At 44.9% G+C, this 17,538-nt stretch overlaps 1 protein-coding gene across 2 annotated transcripts in view; it reads left to right on the top strand.

Annotated features, from left to right (window-relative positions):
* Positions 1–17,538, top strand: part of MGA (MAX dimerization protein MGA) — a 949,809-nt gene that overhangs the window by 928,689 nt on the left and 3,582 nt on the right. The window lies entirely within an intron of this gene.

Genomic DNA, 17,538 nt, shown 5'->3' with positions numbered 1-17,538 from the left:
CACACACTAGATGTAAAAAGAGCTCTTCTCTATTACATTGATAGGACCAAATCCTTTCGTAAAACAAAGCAACTGTTTTTAGCTTTCTCTCCAACACATAAAGGCAACCCCATCTCTAAAGCTGGAATTGCAAGGTGGATTGTAAAATGTATACAAATAATCTATCACAAAGCAAAACGTACATTAACAGTTCCTCCTAGAGCGCACTCCACACGCAAACTAGTACCCTCCATGGCTTTCTTAGGGAACATTCCCCTAGAAGACATCTGTAAGGCAGAAACATGGTCTACAACACACACCTTCACTAAACACTATTGTGTTGATGTGCAATCCAAGCAGCAAGCTGCGGTAGGCCAAGCTGTCCTCAAAACTCTTTCAAACTACTGCAACAGATACAGGTGACCACCGCTAGGGGACACACTGCTGTACAATCGATGCACAGTGTGAGATCTGCAGCTCATGTGCCTCAAACGGAAAATGCTACTTACCAGTATGCATCTGTTCTTGGCATGTAGAGCTGCAGATTCTCACACGCTCACCCGCCTCCCCGGGACCTGTATCTGTTCCAGTTCTATCTTACCTTAATTAGATATACACGCATGGACATCCCTTCTTTATTTCTACTAACTCCATCATTTCCCATCATGGCAAAAAACAATCTAAGGATGGAGCCGATGCCCATGCGCACTATCGTCCAAGGGAGGAGTCACCTATCTTGGACTACAAAGACTTCTTCCAAGACGACAACAACATGCAATCATCCGAGCCCAACACCAGGTGGAGATCTAATGCACAGTGTGAGACTCTGCAGCTCTACATGCCTAGAACAGATGCATACTGGTAAGTAGCATTTTCCTTCTAGTGCAATATTAAACACATCCAAAAAACTGTTACATATTTGTTGCAAAAAGATATAAGAATCGGTTTGATACAAGTCTGTATTGTTTTTTGTTTGTTAAAAAATCCAATAGGAACATGCAGTAAGATTTAAACTTTTCTATTGTACCTATTGTACGTGGCTTTTTTCCCAATTAATTTCCTGTCACCCCCCTCTCATTTGTGGTTGTCGTCTCTTCCGTGCCAAGCGCCTTGAGACCTTTTTGGTGAATCGTGCGCTATACAAGAGCCTATGACTATGACTAAAGAGTGCAGAAAATAAGCATGTTACCATACATATCTCCTTTCTGCTTGTCACTTTACAGATAAAAAAGAAATCGTAAGAAAGAAAAGCAACATTTGGTTTTGTTCCTTAAACAGCTGCTTTAATTATCCTCAGTGACCTGACGTATCTTTCCTCTCAGTTGTTGGCTCTGGCAGCAGGCATTGTGCCATCAGAACTCAACTGTAAAAGGTCATTACAGTTCAGTTCTGACATCATTTGTTTATAATAGGTGACTGAGTGCATCACAAGTCTCCTATTGGAATAAAGTACACCCTGCTGTACATTATAAGGATATTGCAAGTCCGTTCTGGGCCAAATTCCTTTATAAGGTTACAGAACTCCACTGTGATTTTCAATATCCTTAACTTCAGCAGTGGGTCACCGTATTATACTTAGTCATATCATCACCTTTCCCACTAACCACTTAAATACTTGGTGCATAGGTTTTCATATGAAAGAGGGTATATTTGCAAATATGAAGAATAAAATTGGAATTTCAAGTCCAACATTAAACAAATCAAAAACGTTGTAAGATATTTGTTGTAAAAAGATTAGAAGCAAATTTGTTTCTTGTTTTTTTAAAAAATGTTAAGGCATAGTAGAAAAAGGCTGAAAGATTTTAACTTTTCTAAAATTACCCAAGGTCACAAAAAAGGAACATGTTGCCATGAATTTCTCCTGTCAATGTACAGCTCAGAAAACAGTAGAAGAAACCTGCCTGATCAAGGCATGTGAGCTGTAGATCACATGCTTTGCATACTCCTGATATCTAGTGTTGGGTCTGGATGTTAGCAAGTTGTTTTTCTTCGAAGAAGTCTTTCCATTCACAAGGTAGGCGACTCCTGCTTTCGGTGATAGTGCGCACGAGCATCAACTCCAGTGTTACATTGTTTTTTTCTGCCATCGCGTTCGGACGTGTATTGCTGCACTCTGGTTCAAAGCCGTTCTTCGGGTTCCCCTCGGTGCGCAATCCACTCTACCTGCGACAGTATTGTTTAAAACGTGTATCCCATTTCTCTGTGTAGCGCATCAGTCGAGGAATGTCTCTATTTCGATCGAAGATCTTGGAAAAACCGTGCGGCATAACCGTGTCTGTCCACTTCGCAGTCGATAGAATGGACTTCATTCAAATTCTGCCCTCGGTGCAGCACCAAGTATACGCTCACCAACTTGCACCAAGTATACGCTCACCAACTTGCACAAAGTGTGCAACTTGTGCCTGTCTCCGAAACACAACGAACATGACTGCGACGTATGTAAATCGTTCCGAGCGAAGAAAACGTTTTGTGATTGTCGGGCTCGACGCAGCGAGATGCAGAGTCAAAACGTCAAATACACACTGGCCAGCTTCGGCGAAGGATCCGAGCAGGAATTTGACGCACAAGGGGCTGAGGAAGAACAAGAGTAACTTGTCTCCATTCCAGAATCAGATTCAGAGTTGGAAGAAGACTTGCCACAAGATCAACGGACCTTGAGTACCGAAAGCCCCCTAACCGAAACTCAAACTGAGCCGAAATAAACGGCTTCGGTCCCACCCCCGCCTTCGGGCCACAGTCAGTACCAACAAGATGTTTCCGATGCCCCGCCCTCTGGCTTAGCACCGAAACAGCTCTCTTAGCCTTCCTGCTTGGGATCAAGTCGGCCGAAATCTGGCTCCGAGCTGAAACCTCCAGACTCTAAGCCGAAAACCGTTTTCGGAGCTGAAATCATTGACACTAAAAACAAAGCCACCTTTGGCTCCAAAAAGTGATTATACCCTGGCACCGAAATCCACAGCGCCGACACCTAAAACTGTTCCTCCGAAGCTGCAGGATACGATTTTTGACGCCCCAACACCTAAATCGGACCCAAAATAAAAGGAACTTTATATAAATCCAGATACAGGACATGTTCTTACTAAGCACCTCTGTAACGCAAACCTAAGTCAGAGGACGCAGTTTTCTTTATTCCTTTCAAGAGAAAGAATGTGGGTACTTACCCTTCCCCTCCTCCTCTTTACCACGTTCCCCTACAACAACCTCTCCACCATTGCGTCGTTTACTGATTACACCAACTAACTCTTAACCACCTGACAATGATGTTGATTGGGAGTGGGGGAGGCTATATTTTACCAATAGACCCTGGAAGGATTAACGCACAAATTCACCTACGAATACCGACCCAGATCTTTACCCTGCAAAGCCTTCTCCTCCTGATGACAATGTAGAATATCTAGAATTACTCGCTAGAGCTGCAGAATATCATGGGGTACAATTGCACAAGGAATCTCTAGAAGAAGATTTCTTATTTGAAACACTCAGTAACACACGAAGGGCTAGCCAGACTCTATTTATTTATCCTGTGCTCAAAGGCATGATGAGACATGCCAACAACATCTTAAAAGATCGAGTGCGGGTTTGCATTCTCACCCCCAGGATTAATAAAAAATAGAAATTTGCTCCCTCAGATCTAGTCTCTATTCAAGGACAGTTACCTCTAGACTCTTTGGTGGTCTCTAATGCCCGTAAACGGGCCAATTCACAGACTACAGGTGATGCTCCTCCTCCAGACAAGGAGTCAAAACTATTAGACGCCACTGGTAAACGAGTACCCCCCCCAGCAGCAAATCATTGGCGCATTGCCAGCACCCAGGCCCTTCTAGCCAGATATGATAGGGCACACTGGAACGAAATGGAGCAGTTGCTACAACACCTCCCAGATGAGCACAAATCAAAAGCCCAGGATTTAGTCCAGGAGCGGAAGCTCATATCCAATTTCTCAATAAGATGAGCTTTAAATGCTGCAGACACCGCCGCTAGAGAGATCAACACTAGTGTGTTACTAAGAAGACATGCATGGTTGAGGATTTCTGGTTTCAAACCAGAAGTACAACAGTCTATTTTAAATACTCGTTTTGCAAAGAAACATTTCTCCGGGCCCGAAGAAGATAGGTCTTTAGAAAAAATGAAAAAAGACACAAAGGTAGCCAAGTCCATGGGAGCTCTGCAGTCTCCCTCTAATCGGGGCTCCTTTGGGCAATCCTTCTACCGTGGAGGGTCAAAAATCATGTCCTCAGACAATACTGCCACCTCTTACAAAGGCAACAGTCAATCTTCCTCTACAAAGGGTTTCTTTAGAGGAGGGTATAGAGGTAACAACAACAAAGGTCGAGGCAAGGCACCGCATAATTCCCCCTCCCCCAACAAGCAATGACTTGCCTACACTTGCCCCCGATCATTTAACAGCTGTCGGGGGATGTCTTTTACAATTCCTCCCCATTTGGCAAACTATCATCACAGACAAATGGGTGTTCGGAATTATCTAACATGGTTATTGCATGGAGCTTACCAGCAATCTTCCAAACATACCACCACGTTCTCACAAAATGTCACCAGAACATTTACATCTACTTCAGCAAGAAGTCCAATCCCTCCTCTCCAAAGGAGCCATAGAACCTGTGCTGTTACAACAACAAGGGACAGACATGTACTCCCTGTACTTTCTCATCCCCAAAAAGGGTGGCCCCTTGAGACCGATTCTAGATCTCAGAGTACTAACCCTCTATATACTGTCAGAACATTTCCACATGATAAGACTTCAACAAGTGCTCCTGCTGCGATAGCAAGGCGATTTTATGTCTACTCTAGACTTGAAAGATACATATTTCCACATTGCAATTCATTCTGCTCATCGCAAATACCTCAGATTCATCATAGCTGGTCATCATTACTAATTCAAAGTACTACCGTTTGGAGTCACCACTGCTCTCAGGGCATTTACCAAATGTCTGGCAGTAGTCGCAGCACATCTACAGAGACAACAAATCCATGTCTTCCCATACCTGGACGAATGGCTCACCAAAGCCAGTATTTCCAAATGTGTCTCCAACACACTCAAGCTACTATTCACTTACTTCACCAACTAGGGTTTACTGTGAATTTGTTGAAGTCTCATCTACAGCCTTCCATCACACAAACGCATCTGGGAACCATGGTGGACAATCACAAAGCTCTAGCCTCTCCTTATACAGCCATAAATCACAGTATTCAGTCCCTTCTCATGCAATTTCAGCCCAACCAATCATTCCCAGCAAGAATCTTCATGAAGCTGCTAGGCATGATGGCGTCTTGCAGTATAATTGTTCCCCACGCAAGACTTCCCATGCGTCCCCTTCAAGAATTCTTAGCAAGTCAGTGGAACCAGTCGCAGGGTCATTTGACCGATCTAGTGTTGGTGGATGGCCGCACTCATCGCTCTCTGCAGTGGTGGAACCCACAAAATATATCCAAAGGGCGGCCCTTTCTTGACCCTGCTCCACAGACAGTGCTAACAGCAGACGCATCGCTCACTGGTTGGGGCGCTCAACTTTCATAATCATACAATCCAAGGATTGTGGACTCTAAATTACAGGAGCCTACATATCAATCACCTAGAGCTACTAGCAGTGTTTCCAGTGCTCAAAGCCTTTCAAACTCACCTTGTAGGCAAAACTGTCTTAGTCCGCACAGACAACATGACAGCTATGTACTACATATAAAAACGGGGGGGGGGGCACTCTTTCCAACTGTCACCACTACCACAAGCTATTTGGAAATGGGCCAGATATCACAAAATGTATCTCCTAGCAGAACACCTCCCAGTAATAAACAATAAACAATCAATTTGCAGACCTCAGCAGACAGAGACCGCAAAATCCACAAGTGGGACCTTCATCCCAAAATTCTTCATCCCTACTTTCAGGAATGGGGATTTCCTCACATAGACCTGTTCGCCACAGCTCAAGACGCAAAATGCCCAAGCTTCACTTCTAGGTTACCACACCCGCTCTGCAAAGGCAATGCCGTATGGATGAACTGGTCAGGGACATTAGCCTACGCTTTTCCGCCTCTCCCACCCATTCCGCTGCTAGTTCAGAAGCTCAGGCAAACATCCCTCACACTGATTCTCATAGCTCATACATGGGAACGTAAACCCTGGTTCACCTGGAGCTGTCTGTAGTTCCACACCAAAAGCTGCATCTCAACTCCAGTCTCCTCACTCAGAGCCATGGATAAATCAGGCTTCCAAGTCCCAAGAAACTCAACCTGGTGATTTGGCTCCTGAAGTCATGGAGTTTGGTTATTTACAATTACCACCAGACTGTATGAATATACTAAATAAGGCTAGACCTACTACTAGGGCATGTTATGCAGCAAAGTGGAAATGTTTTGTTCTAGATTGTAACAATAACAATATCAATCTCCTTGATGCTTCAGTACAAAACATCATCTGTTCTCTATTACACTTACAGCAATCTAGATTAGCTTATACATCCATTTGTTTGCATTTATCAGTAGTCGCTGTCTATTTACAAAACACACCACACTCATCTCTATTCAGAGTACCAGTGATTAAAGCCTGTATGGAAAGGCTAAAAAGAGTAATACCACCAAGAGCTCCACCTGCACCAGTATGGAACTCGAACATAGTCCTTACAAGGCTAATGGGACCACCTTTTGAACCAATGCACCAGTGTCAACTTCAATTTCTCCCATGGAAGGTTGCTTTTCTTATTGCAATCATTTCCTTAAGGAGAGTTGATGAACTCCAGGCACTAACTATACAAGCGCCTTTCTTTCAACTTCACAAAGACAAGGTGGTTCTTCGAACCAATCCCAAATTTCTTCCAAAAGTGGTGTCTACTTTTCACATCAATCAGTTGTTACCTGTGTTCCTTCCTCAACCTTATTCTGTAGCAGAACAAGCTCTACACACACTTGATGTTAGAAGAGCTCTACTATATTATGTAGAAAAACAAAAGATTCTCGTAACACAAAGCAGCTCTTTGTTGCTTTTTCTCCACCACACAGGCAATCCCATTTCTACAGGTTAGTCACCGCCTTGGGAGAATACTACTGTATAGTTTATTCAAAGCATGTGATCTACAGCTCACATGCATCGAAAGTAAAATTTAACTTCTCCAGTATTAGGGTGTCATTCATAGATTCACATGCCTGAATCATTCCCCGTTGTCGGAGTGGGAGTCTTACGGTACATGAAAAAGCAATAACATGCATATAATGACCAATAAAACCTTGGTAATAACCATCCGGGAAGTAAAGTAGCCCTAAGCTACAGAGGCAAAACTTCCAAACTCATGACTATCCTAGTCATTTTGTATAGACCAAACTGCAGCCAATCAGGCGGCCGCCCCCACCAGAATGTTCTCCCTAGAGGCTCAGGCTCTCAGATTTTCTACCGCACGTCGTGTGAAGGGAGTCTCCCTGAGCTCCGCTCAGTACTTCTCAACTTGGCTGGTTTTTACCTACTTTAAGGATGTCATCTTCTAAATCCCTCTTCAGGCTTTGTGAATCTTGTGGGAAGCTTAGGCTTTTTAAGGAAGATCCCAACAAGAAATGCATTTATTGCCTGTATCCAGACCATGAGGTAAAGGATTGTAAGATCTGCCAAACCTTTCCTCAAAAGAACCTCAGAGACAGGGAAGGTCGTCTTCTCCTGTGGCTGCAGAAGATGAAGGACAGGACAACCCCCTATCTGAGGTAGGAAGTGTGGCTTCGGGGTCACCTATGTCCTCTAGAAAGAGGAAGAGGTATCTTCTCCTGGGGCTAAGGTGTTGTGAAAAGCTCAATCCACCAAGGATTCTAGCTTGCCTTCCTCCTCTACCGCAAAAAAGGCTTCTCCACCTTCAAGATCTGGACTTAGTAGGCCCCCGAGAAAGTCTGGAAAGTCTTTGCCTTCAAAAAGACTGTCACAGAAAGTTTGACCTCAGAAAACGACCTCCGTCGACGATCACCATCTCTGACGCTTCCTCTACGTTGACGGTCACCTTTTCATCACCAAGACCTAAAATGATAATGTCTTCGGCTTCTTCCCCGCCGACGCTGGTCTCCGTTTCAATACGACCCATCTCGTCGACGAGGATAATGCCTTCAATCGTCGACGCGCCTTCATCGACGAAGAGTAAAAAGGTCCCGTCGATGAGCGCATCGTCGACGAAGAACACCTCGACGGCGCCTAGCCCGTCAACACAAAGTCACCCCGTCGACGGATTCCTCGTCGACAAAGATCACCTTGCCGTCAACGACCTCACCATCGACGAGATTTCCATCGTCGTCGACGAAGACTGCCTCGTCGTCGAAAACATCGTCGACGAAGATTGCCTCGTCGTCGAAAGCATTGTCTATGATTATTGCCCCGTCGACAAAGTTCACTGTTTCGTCGGTGGCCACAGTCCATACACCATCTCCGTCAACGGCCGTCGAAGCCTCTTCTTTCATCATGCAGAGAACTCCAGGTTTGGTCTGCTGCTCCATCTGCTGCCTCCTTTGCCTCGCCGTCTACGGCGGCTTCTTTATTGGAAAGAAGGGGCTCTTCCTTAGCGGCTCTCTCCCCATTGAAGTTGCCTGAACAACTTTTAGACTCAGAAGAGGATGAAGAACAGCCTGATGTGGATGAGAGGTTCCGTGCAGCCAGAAGTCCATCTGAGCTGCTTGTAAAGTTTCAAGAAGAAGAAGATCATGAGGAAGAGCAGTTTCCTGAGCTAACAGGTCAGGCTCCTGCCACGGTGCCTACAGCACAGATGCCGTTAACTCTCCTCAACAACTTGCAGTATATGTTGGGTGACTACTATCGCCGGTTTTCTCCATCTGAATCAGCAGAGTCGCTCCCTTCAACGCCCATGCCTCAAGCACCTGCATCAACGTTGAGACCCCCAAGGCAATCTTCTCCAAAATCAGCACCTGAATGACGTTCCACAGTTCCACCTTCTCCTGCACAATCCCACCATGCTCAGGCGGCTGTAGCAACTGATGACGACAGAGAAGAAGGAGAAGTGGATGATAAATCTGTACTGTCGGAGTGGGATGACTAGCAGACGAAAACCCCATCACCTACTGCTCCTCATACGGCGGACTCTCCGCCTGTAGATATTGGAGGATTCCATCTCATAATGGAAAGAGCAACAAAGAGGTTCTTAATCTCTATGGAAACGAAACAGGACGACTGTTTCTTACATGATTTTAAAGATCAGCCACAAAGACGGGTGAAGACGATTCCAATGATAGACTTTATCTGGAAGGAGGGACTTAAAATCATTTCAACTCCACATTCTTTACCTGCAGTTTTACCACGTGTAGATAAGAAATATAAGGCCCCTCTCACCTCACCTGCATGCCTTATAGGACAATCAAAGACAGAGTCAGTTGTCACCCAAGCGGCCCAGAGAAGGGCTAGAAATCCATCTTCTCAAGTAACCGCTCCGCCTGACAGGGATGGCAGACTCCTGGACTCCATTGGCAAAAAAGTTTCAACGATAGCTGCAACTACTGTCCGTGCTGCAAACTCCCTAGCAATATTGGGGAGATATGATAGACAAATGTGGTTGGATATCTCACCATATATTGAAAAGCTTCCAGAGCCTGAACAATCAGAAGCTAGGAAAATATGACATGATGGAGAGTGCACATCTGCAGACATGATTGACGCAGCAGTAGATGTGGCATCTACAGGCTTTCGGCAGTTGGCAGGAGCAGCAGTGCTGATAAGGCAGGGTTGGCTGAAGTCAACATCCTTTCGCCAGAAGGTCCAAGATAAAATCATTGATATGCCTTATGATGGAGAGTTTCTCTTTGGCCAGCATATTGATGAGGCCCTGCAGGCCATAAAGAAGGATACAGAAACTGCAAGGTCGCTGGGAAACCTGCAGTTTCGTAAATCGTCCTTTCGTGGTGCCAAAGGATGGGGATCTTTTTCCAGTAGAGGGGGCTACTCTCAGCAACGCTCATTCCAGTCCTCACAAGGTAACCAGCGGTATCAACCGTATAAACAACAAACATACGGACAGCGAGGTAACAATTACTCGCAAGAAAAAAGTAAGCCTTCTTACCGAGGATGAGATTCCTCCAGAAAGCAATAAGACCTGCCGCCACCTCTGCCCTGCCCATCCCAAGGTCAAAAGTTGGAGGGAGAATATCCCATTTCTTATCGAATTGGTCCAAATTTACTACGGACAGGTGGGTCCTGGATGTAGTGGCCAGGGGCCACTCTTTAGAATTCGTCAAAACCTCTCCAAATTCTCCTCCAAAGGGTCCACCACCAGCTCACCTCAAGGAGTTGTTCTCCCAGATAAATGTAATGATTCGGAAAGCAGCAATCGAAAAAGTTCCTCAATTGCAAAAAGGAAGAGGGTTCTATTCAAGGTTCTTCCTCATACGCAAGAAGTCAGGAGAATGGCGCCCTATCCTCGACCTGCGTGCCCTCAAGAAATACCTCAAAAAGTTATCCTTCCGGATGTTAACATTTCAAGAAATCCTCCAGCTTCTTTCAAAATGGGATCACATGGCCACCCTCGTCCTTCAGGATGCTTATTTTCATGTACCAATCCTTCCCAGGCACAGGAAGTTCTTAAGATTCAGGGTGGCTGGCAGGGATTTTCAATTCAGGGTTCTCCCATTTAGACTTCGTTCAGCGCCCCGTGTGTTAATAAAAATGTTAGCTCCAGTAGCGGCGCATCTTCGCCTGGAAGGCATTCAATTTTTTCCATACTTGGACGATTGCCTTATCAAGGCCAATTCTTTAGGAGCTGCAAGAGTACATGTTCAAAGATGCCTGACTCTATTCCAATCTCTGGGTCTCTCAATCAATCTAAAAAAAATCCCATCTAACTCCGTCACAAAGAAAGTCGTTTCTGGGAGCCACACTAGACACTTGGCTCACTCAGGCTTTCGTCTCAAAAGAAAGGCAGCTCAAGATTTGCAGGATGGTTCTCCTCTTACAACAAAGAGAGTACGTTTCAGTGCGGATGTTCAAATCCTTTCTAGGGATGATCTCATCCTGCATCCCTCTGATACCCAACTGTTGTCTCCGAATGAGACCTTTACAAGAAGAACTCAGCCTCCAATGGGTGCAGGTTTGCTGGGTCGTTCGATGACAGGATCAGCATAACTTGCCGTATGAGAGAAGCCTTTCACTGGTGGATTCAAAAGAAAAACTTACAAGAAGGATGTACATTCCTGACGGACGTGCCAAGTTATACCATCACCACGGATGCTTCCCTCGGAGGATGGGGAGCACACCTTCAGGGAACGACTGTCAGCGGAGAGTGGAATACACAGCAAAAGAAATGGCACATAAATCTGCTAGAGCTGAGAGCTATTTTTCTAGCCTTGAAGTCCTTTCGAACAGTAATAAAGGGGTCCACAGTTCTAATCAGGACAGACAATACAAAAAGTATGCATTACTTAAACAAGCAAGGGGGTACATATCGGCCCTTTTTTCTCAGCAAGCCCAGGAGATTTGGGATTGGGCTCTGGATCACAAGATAAATCTTTCAGCAATTCACGTCCCAGGGATGTCCAATGTGCTAGCGGATTCTCTCAGCAGATCTGCAATATCCAATCACGAATGGGAGATCCATCAACCGACTCTGGACCGAGTCTTTCGAGAGTGGGGTCACCCTGACCTGGACTTGTTTGCAACAATCCAGAACCGAAAATGCCCACACTTTGCAAGCTGGATTCCCTACAGGGACTCATGCGGGCATGCGCTTTCGATGAACTTGTCTCAGATATATGCATACACCTTTCCTCCGATTCCTTTGGTTCCCAGAGTCATCCGGAAAATGAAGAGGCAGCCGTGTCGCCTCATTCTCATTGCGCCCAGGTGGCCTCGCCAATATTGGTTCACCGAGCTTCTACTCCTCTCGGAGTGCAATCCCATTCAGCTACCATCAATACCGAATCTTCTGACAATGCAAGGGGGTCAAATTTGTCACCCGGACCCAGCTTCCTTGAAATCAGCAGCTTGGCTCCTCAGCACGTTGAATTCGCCCATCTAGATATCCCTGAGGATTGCAAAGAGGTTTTGGCCAATGCTAGAGCGCCTGCCACTATTAAGACATACAAACTTAAATGGAAAAGGTTCTGTACTTGTTGTCACTCTGCCAATCTACACCCAATTCATGCTAAACCAGAGCAGATCTTGCCGTTCTTTCTTCATTTGGCTAGATCAGGCTTATGTTATTACACACTGAAGGTGTTTTTGGCAGCCATTTTCAGATTCCGTCAAGATGGCTCTAACTCTCTTTATTCTGCTAGAATAGTCCAACAATTCTTTAAACGTCTATTCCGAATGTTTCCTCCTATTCAATGTCCACCTCCATCCTGGTACTTAAATGTGGTGCTTGCCCAGCTCATGCGTCACCCCTTTGAACCTATTCATAAAGTGGATCTCAATTTCCTTTCATTGAAGGTTTATCTACTTCTGGCACTGACGACGGCACGTAGGGTCAGCGACATTCAGGCATTCACCATCAAGTCTCCTTTTTTACAATTCACTTCAAATTCAGTGGTGCTTCGTACCAATCCAAGTTACATGCCGAAAGTTCCCTCTGACTTTCACCTTAATGAGCCAGTGATTCTAAAGACATTTTTTCCTAATCCGCAAACAGCGGCAGAAAAAGCTTTGCATTCCCTAGACACCAGGAGATGTCTTAAATTCTATCTCCAACGAACTGCAACATTGCGAAAGACAGATCAATTATTTGTAGCATACGGAAGGCTACATCAAGGATACGCTGTATCCAAGCAGACCATAGCCCGCTGGGTGTCCTCAGCAATCAGTCTGTGTCATCAACAAGCTGGAAGACCTCTACAGTCTTTGCCAAGGGCACATTCTACAAGAGCAGTCTCCTCTTCCACAGCTCTTTTCGCTGGTGTGCCTCTCCATCAGATCTGCAGAGCGGCATCTTGGTCCAGCAGGCATAAGTTCACCAGGCATTACTGTTTGGATGCTGCAAGTGATGCAGATACTTCAGTGGGACGAGCAGTTCTTCGCAATCTTTTCAAATAAGGTGAGCCTTTGTTTTCCCTCCTCCTCTATGCTCTTTTAGACGCTTATTCTACATGTTATTCTCGTTGCAAAGTATGTGTATGTACTATAATACAAGGAGCGTCTATGAGCATTATGATTTGTACTGCTATCTACTCTGATTCAGGCATGTGAATCTATGAAAGACACCCCAATACTGGAGAAGAACAATAGTTACTTACCTGTAATCTGTGGTTCTCCAGTATTGGTGCCTTTCATAGATTCACATGCACCGGCTCCTCAGGCGATTATGTTGGCTTCACTCCTGTGCGTAAAAATCTGAGAGCCTGAGCCTCTGGGCAGAACATTCTGGTGGGTGCTGTCGCCTGATTGGCTGCAGTTTGGTCTATACAAAATGACTAGGATAGTCATGAGTGTGGAAGTTTTGCCTCTGTAGCTTAGGGCTACTTTACTTCCTGGTTGGTTATTACCAAGGTTTTTTGGTTATTATATGCATATTATTGCTTTTTTTTATGTACCGTGGGATTCCCACTCCGACGACGGGGAATGATTCAGGCATGTGAATCTATGAAAGACACCAATACTGGAGAACTACAGATTACAGGTAAGTAACAATTGTTCTTACTTGCTCAGTAAGCATCTTTTCTTGGCATGTAGAGCTGTAGATTCACATGCGCCCACCTGCCTCCCGGGTACCTATACCTGTTGCCGTTCTTTCTTCGCTTACATACATATGCATGGACATCTCTATTCTACCTTTACTAACTCGATTCTCACCCCCTGCGGGAAAACTATCTGACAATGAAGCTGATGCCCATGCGTACTATCGCTGAAAGGAGGAGTAATCTACCTCGTGACTGGAAAGACTTCTTAGAAGAAAAACAACTTGCAAACATCCGGACCCAACACTAGATGGCAGGAGTATGCAAACCATGTGAACCTACAGCTCTACATGCCAAGAACCCATCGTCTGCTAGCTCTGGCAGCAGGTATTTAATTTATTGCTGTTGAGTTCTGATGTCATTTCTTTATAAAATGCGACTGGGTGCATCACAAATCACCAATTATAATGAGATTAGAGACTGTTTATTATACTAGAATTGCAAAATCCCATGTATTTATAAAGAAATTAGAGACATGCTTTTATACAGAGATTGTACAATCCCATGGATAATATATTCTTTGCTTTGCTACGCAATCAACTCCTAATTGCATTCTGCAGATATTAATTGTCAACTCTGTACAGCCAGTTCTTTTAAGGCAGCCTAGAAAAGAGTAAGACAGATACATCTATACATACTTCAGTTCCTCTTGTTTCCTGTTAGACAGGAGGAAAGTTTGCATTCACCATCCATCAATAGTCGTTCAACAGACTCTTGGCTCTTTAAAGATGTTTGTGACTTTTATTTTCATGACTTCAGGATTCATTTTTTATTACTCTTACATCACATCCTCTTCAGCCATTAGATGTATTGTTCAGTATCAGCTGCCTGTCAGGTGCTAGTGCAAGGGATGTATGACATTACAACGCATGCTTTTACCACGCATGCCTTTACAATGCAGTTTTTACAACGCATGCCATTACAACGCATAGCGCTTTGGGGTGCTGGATAGTGAATAGTTTAATTTACTATTCCAACTCCAGTCCCCGTGGATAGTAGGGAAGGTGTTGGATAGTAAATTCAATCTATTTTCTATCCTAGAGCGCCCCAAGCGCAATGCGTTGTAATGGTTTGCGTTGTAAAAGTTGCGATGTAAAAGCACTGCGTGGTAAAAGTTGCGTTGTAAAGGATGTTTCCCTAGTGCAAGAGTAGGAATCACCCACATCGGGGCCAAACCTAACCCTCTACCCCCACCCCGCACATACATTGAGAGTCTTACACACCGATTCTCTTCTCTATGCCTCGCAAAGAAGTTGTGCATTGATTTGTTTTCCAATCAGATTTTCCTTTTCACTGCAGACTGTAGGACTCCCTACCTCATTTCTTGGTATCATCCATAGCACTTCTATATCTTAAGGTTTTCAGGACAGTCTGATTTCTGCAGTTTCCTTCGTACTGCTCACAGATTTATCCTGTTGGTGCAGTTTCACATGAGTTGACAAACAGCTTCTCTGTACTTGCTTTAGGTGGAGTCCCCTAATTTCTTTTGATCTCTAGGGCAGGAAAGCGGCAGTTGATAGGTTTGTTTTTAACAAAAAAAGATCAGTGGATCACTTTTGTTTTCTTGATCCTAGCCAGTTAGATCTATTATTTTCAGACATTTTGTGTTGACTTCAGAATCTCCATCTTTTTGTCCATGTTAATAAGAAGCAGCACATTTCAAATCTGATAGAGATATCTAGCCACATATTCCTTAACTTCGGATATCCCCAGGCGTTAGACTGGATCCGTAAAAATTTCTTTAGCAGCACCTCTGCGTGCCCGGGGAGGCGCTGCACGGCTCTGCCCTGACGTTGTCCACGGATGTGATGTCAGCGAAGCCATATATGCCCCTCCCGACGCGCTGATGTCAGTTTTCTTCTTTTCTGCGTCCCAGTGCTGTTCCTGGAAAACCAGCTGCTCCTTGGCCTGTTTTTTGGGCCTACTCGACGCCTTTGGCGTAGCAGAACAGTGTGCAATGCCTTTGGGCTTTAAGGCGTTGTGAGACCTGTGCGCGCCAAATGTTTGTCACGGACCTGCACGCCATCTGTATGTGGTGCCTTGGAGTGCACAATTTACAACTCCAAACAGTGCGATGCCTGTCAACAGATGAAACCTAAGTCCTTGAGGGAGCGTCGTATGAAATTGCATTCACGTCGAGCAGAACCCGCGATTGAGCGGTACACGCCTTCTCTATAACAGCCATTCTGCCGTTTAAGAGACCCCGCGATTGAGCGGTCCACGCCGGCTCGCCCCACCGGCCTTCTGCCACATATTCTTCGCAAATTGCGCTGGTGGTGCCAAGTCTCCGAGCTACCTGCTTGAACACACCTTAACTGAACCATCGCCATTGTGCATTGGCATTGTGCCCTGGATACCCACTCTGAACACCTTCCCGAGGCTTATTTGCCCAACAATTCCTGCTCCTGATCGTACCTACACCTTGTTAACCGTTGGGAAAAATAGGCTAATACAATTATAGGCATGTACCCCATGTCCTGATAATGATCCAGATATCCTCATGGATGGATCGAAACGCAGTCAACACCTAAAAAGCACCTTATACATGTTAAAACAATAGTTCATTGAAAGTGTAAAGGTGTAACCCGCGATTTCTTGCTCTGTTGTGTCATTGTGCATTTCCTATGTGTAACAAACCGTTAAGTTGTGCCTGAACCCCCTGCTGGTTCCCTCCCTTCCTGATTGTGTATTTCTTACCAGGACACAGGCTTTTGTCCCACTCTGTTTTCTCATAAAACTGTTTTACATCATTGACAAAGTAAAAACTAGACCTCTGTCCGCCTGGACATGTCCCTCAAATGTAGTTACTATTGAGTCTACATTCATTTAAAATTAATCCTTGTTCTAGGGACCACTGTTGTTTAAAATATTGATTCCCGAGGTCCCTGTCGACTTCTTTGGGCCCCCTTGTTGTTTTGAAATATAGTATGAAATTTTCACTTAACGGCTTCATTCTGTTTTATTGCTCTACTCTGCCCATTCTCGTGATTGAGCGGTATGCTCCTGTGTCCTTTCCAACCCTACGCCCTGGGATCTACTCGTGTTTTCCCACCCCTGCTCTCCCCTTCTCCATCCCCTTTGGGTCTCTTACCTCCCCTGCGGTCCATTAGTTTGTAATCTTTTGGCTCAGCCAGATTCTATAGGTCTCTTATGGGGGATACAACATCTCTTTCTGGTGAATTGTCCTTGTTCCTGTGTTCCGTACTTGTTGTCCTTCACAGTTATACGTTATGGTTGCAGACTTTCTCTCGTCTGCCATGATGTTTTTCACATCTTCATCTGCCTCCAAGGGAGGTTTGACCTTCACTTTTGCGGGGTTGTTTCAGACAGCGGTGCTCTGCTCTTTCCCTTCACTAGTTTTCAAGATACAGTGTCCTTTATGGTGCTATTTTTCACCATTCAATTTCTTTTTATTTTTTCCATCATTTTTGCACACTGTTCCTGTATTTTCTGTTATTGGTGGTGGCTCCGCGTTGTGGCGTGGAAATATTTCTCCAACGAAAACTGACGTCAACGTGCTGGGAGGGGCATATGTGGCTCCGCTGACATCAGGTCCGTGGATGACGTCAGGGTGGAGCCGTGCGGTGGCACGCAGAGGTGCTGCCGCGGAAAGTTTTCCAGATCCAGTCTGACGCCTGGGGATATTCTAAGTTAAGGAATCTGCGGCTAGACTGTGTCTCTACCAGATACATTGTTACCAAAGGTATGTAACTCGTTCTTCATCATTGAATGCTAAATGTGCTGTACATAACTCTCAAATGCGGATTGATTCTAAATTCACTTTGAAGTGCTGTAACCCTTCTGTTTAGGCTAATGTTTCTTTGGCATAGATGTGTAATACTTCGACATCCAACATCTTGGTAGTACAGTGTAAAAAGGTTACCTTTGTTATTCCATCCTAGTTATATT

Source organism: Lissotriton helveticus, chromosome 9, assembly GCF_964261635.1.
Source record: "Lissotriton helveticus chromosome 9, aLisHel1.1, whole genome shotgun sequence".
Taxonomy (NCBI): Eukaryota; Metazoa; Chordata; class Amphibia; order Caudata; family Salamandridae; genus Lissotriton; species Lissotriton helveticus.
Note: the sequence above shows the minus strand (reverse complement) of the source record. Positions and strands in the feature narration are given on the sequence as shown.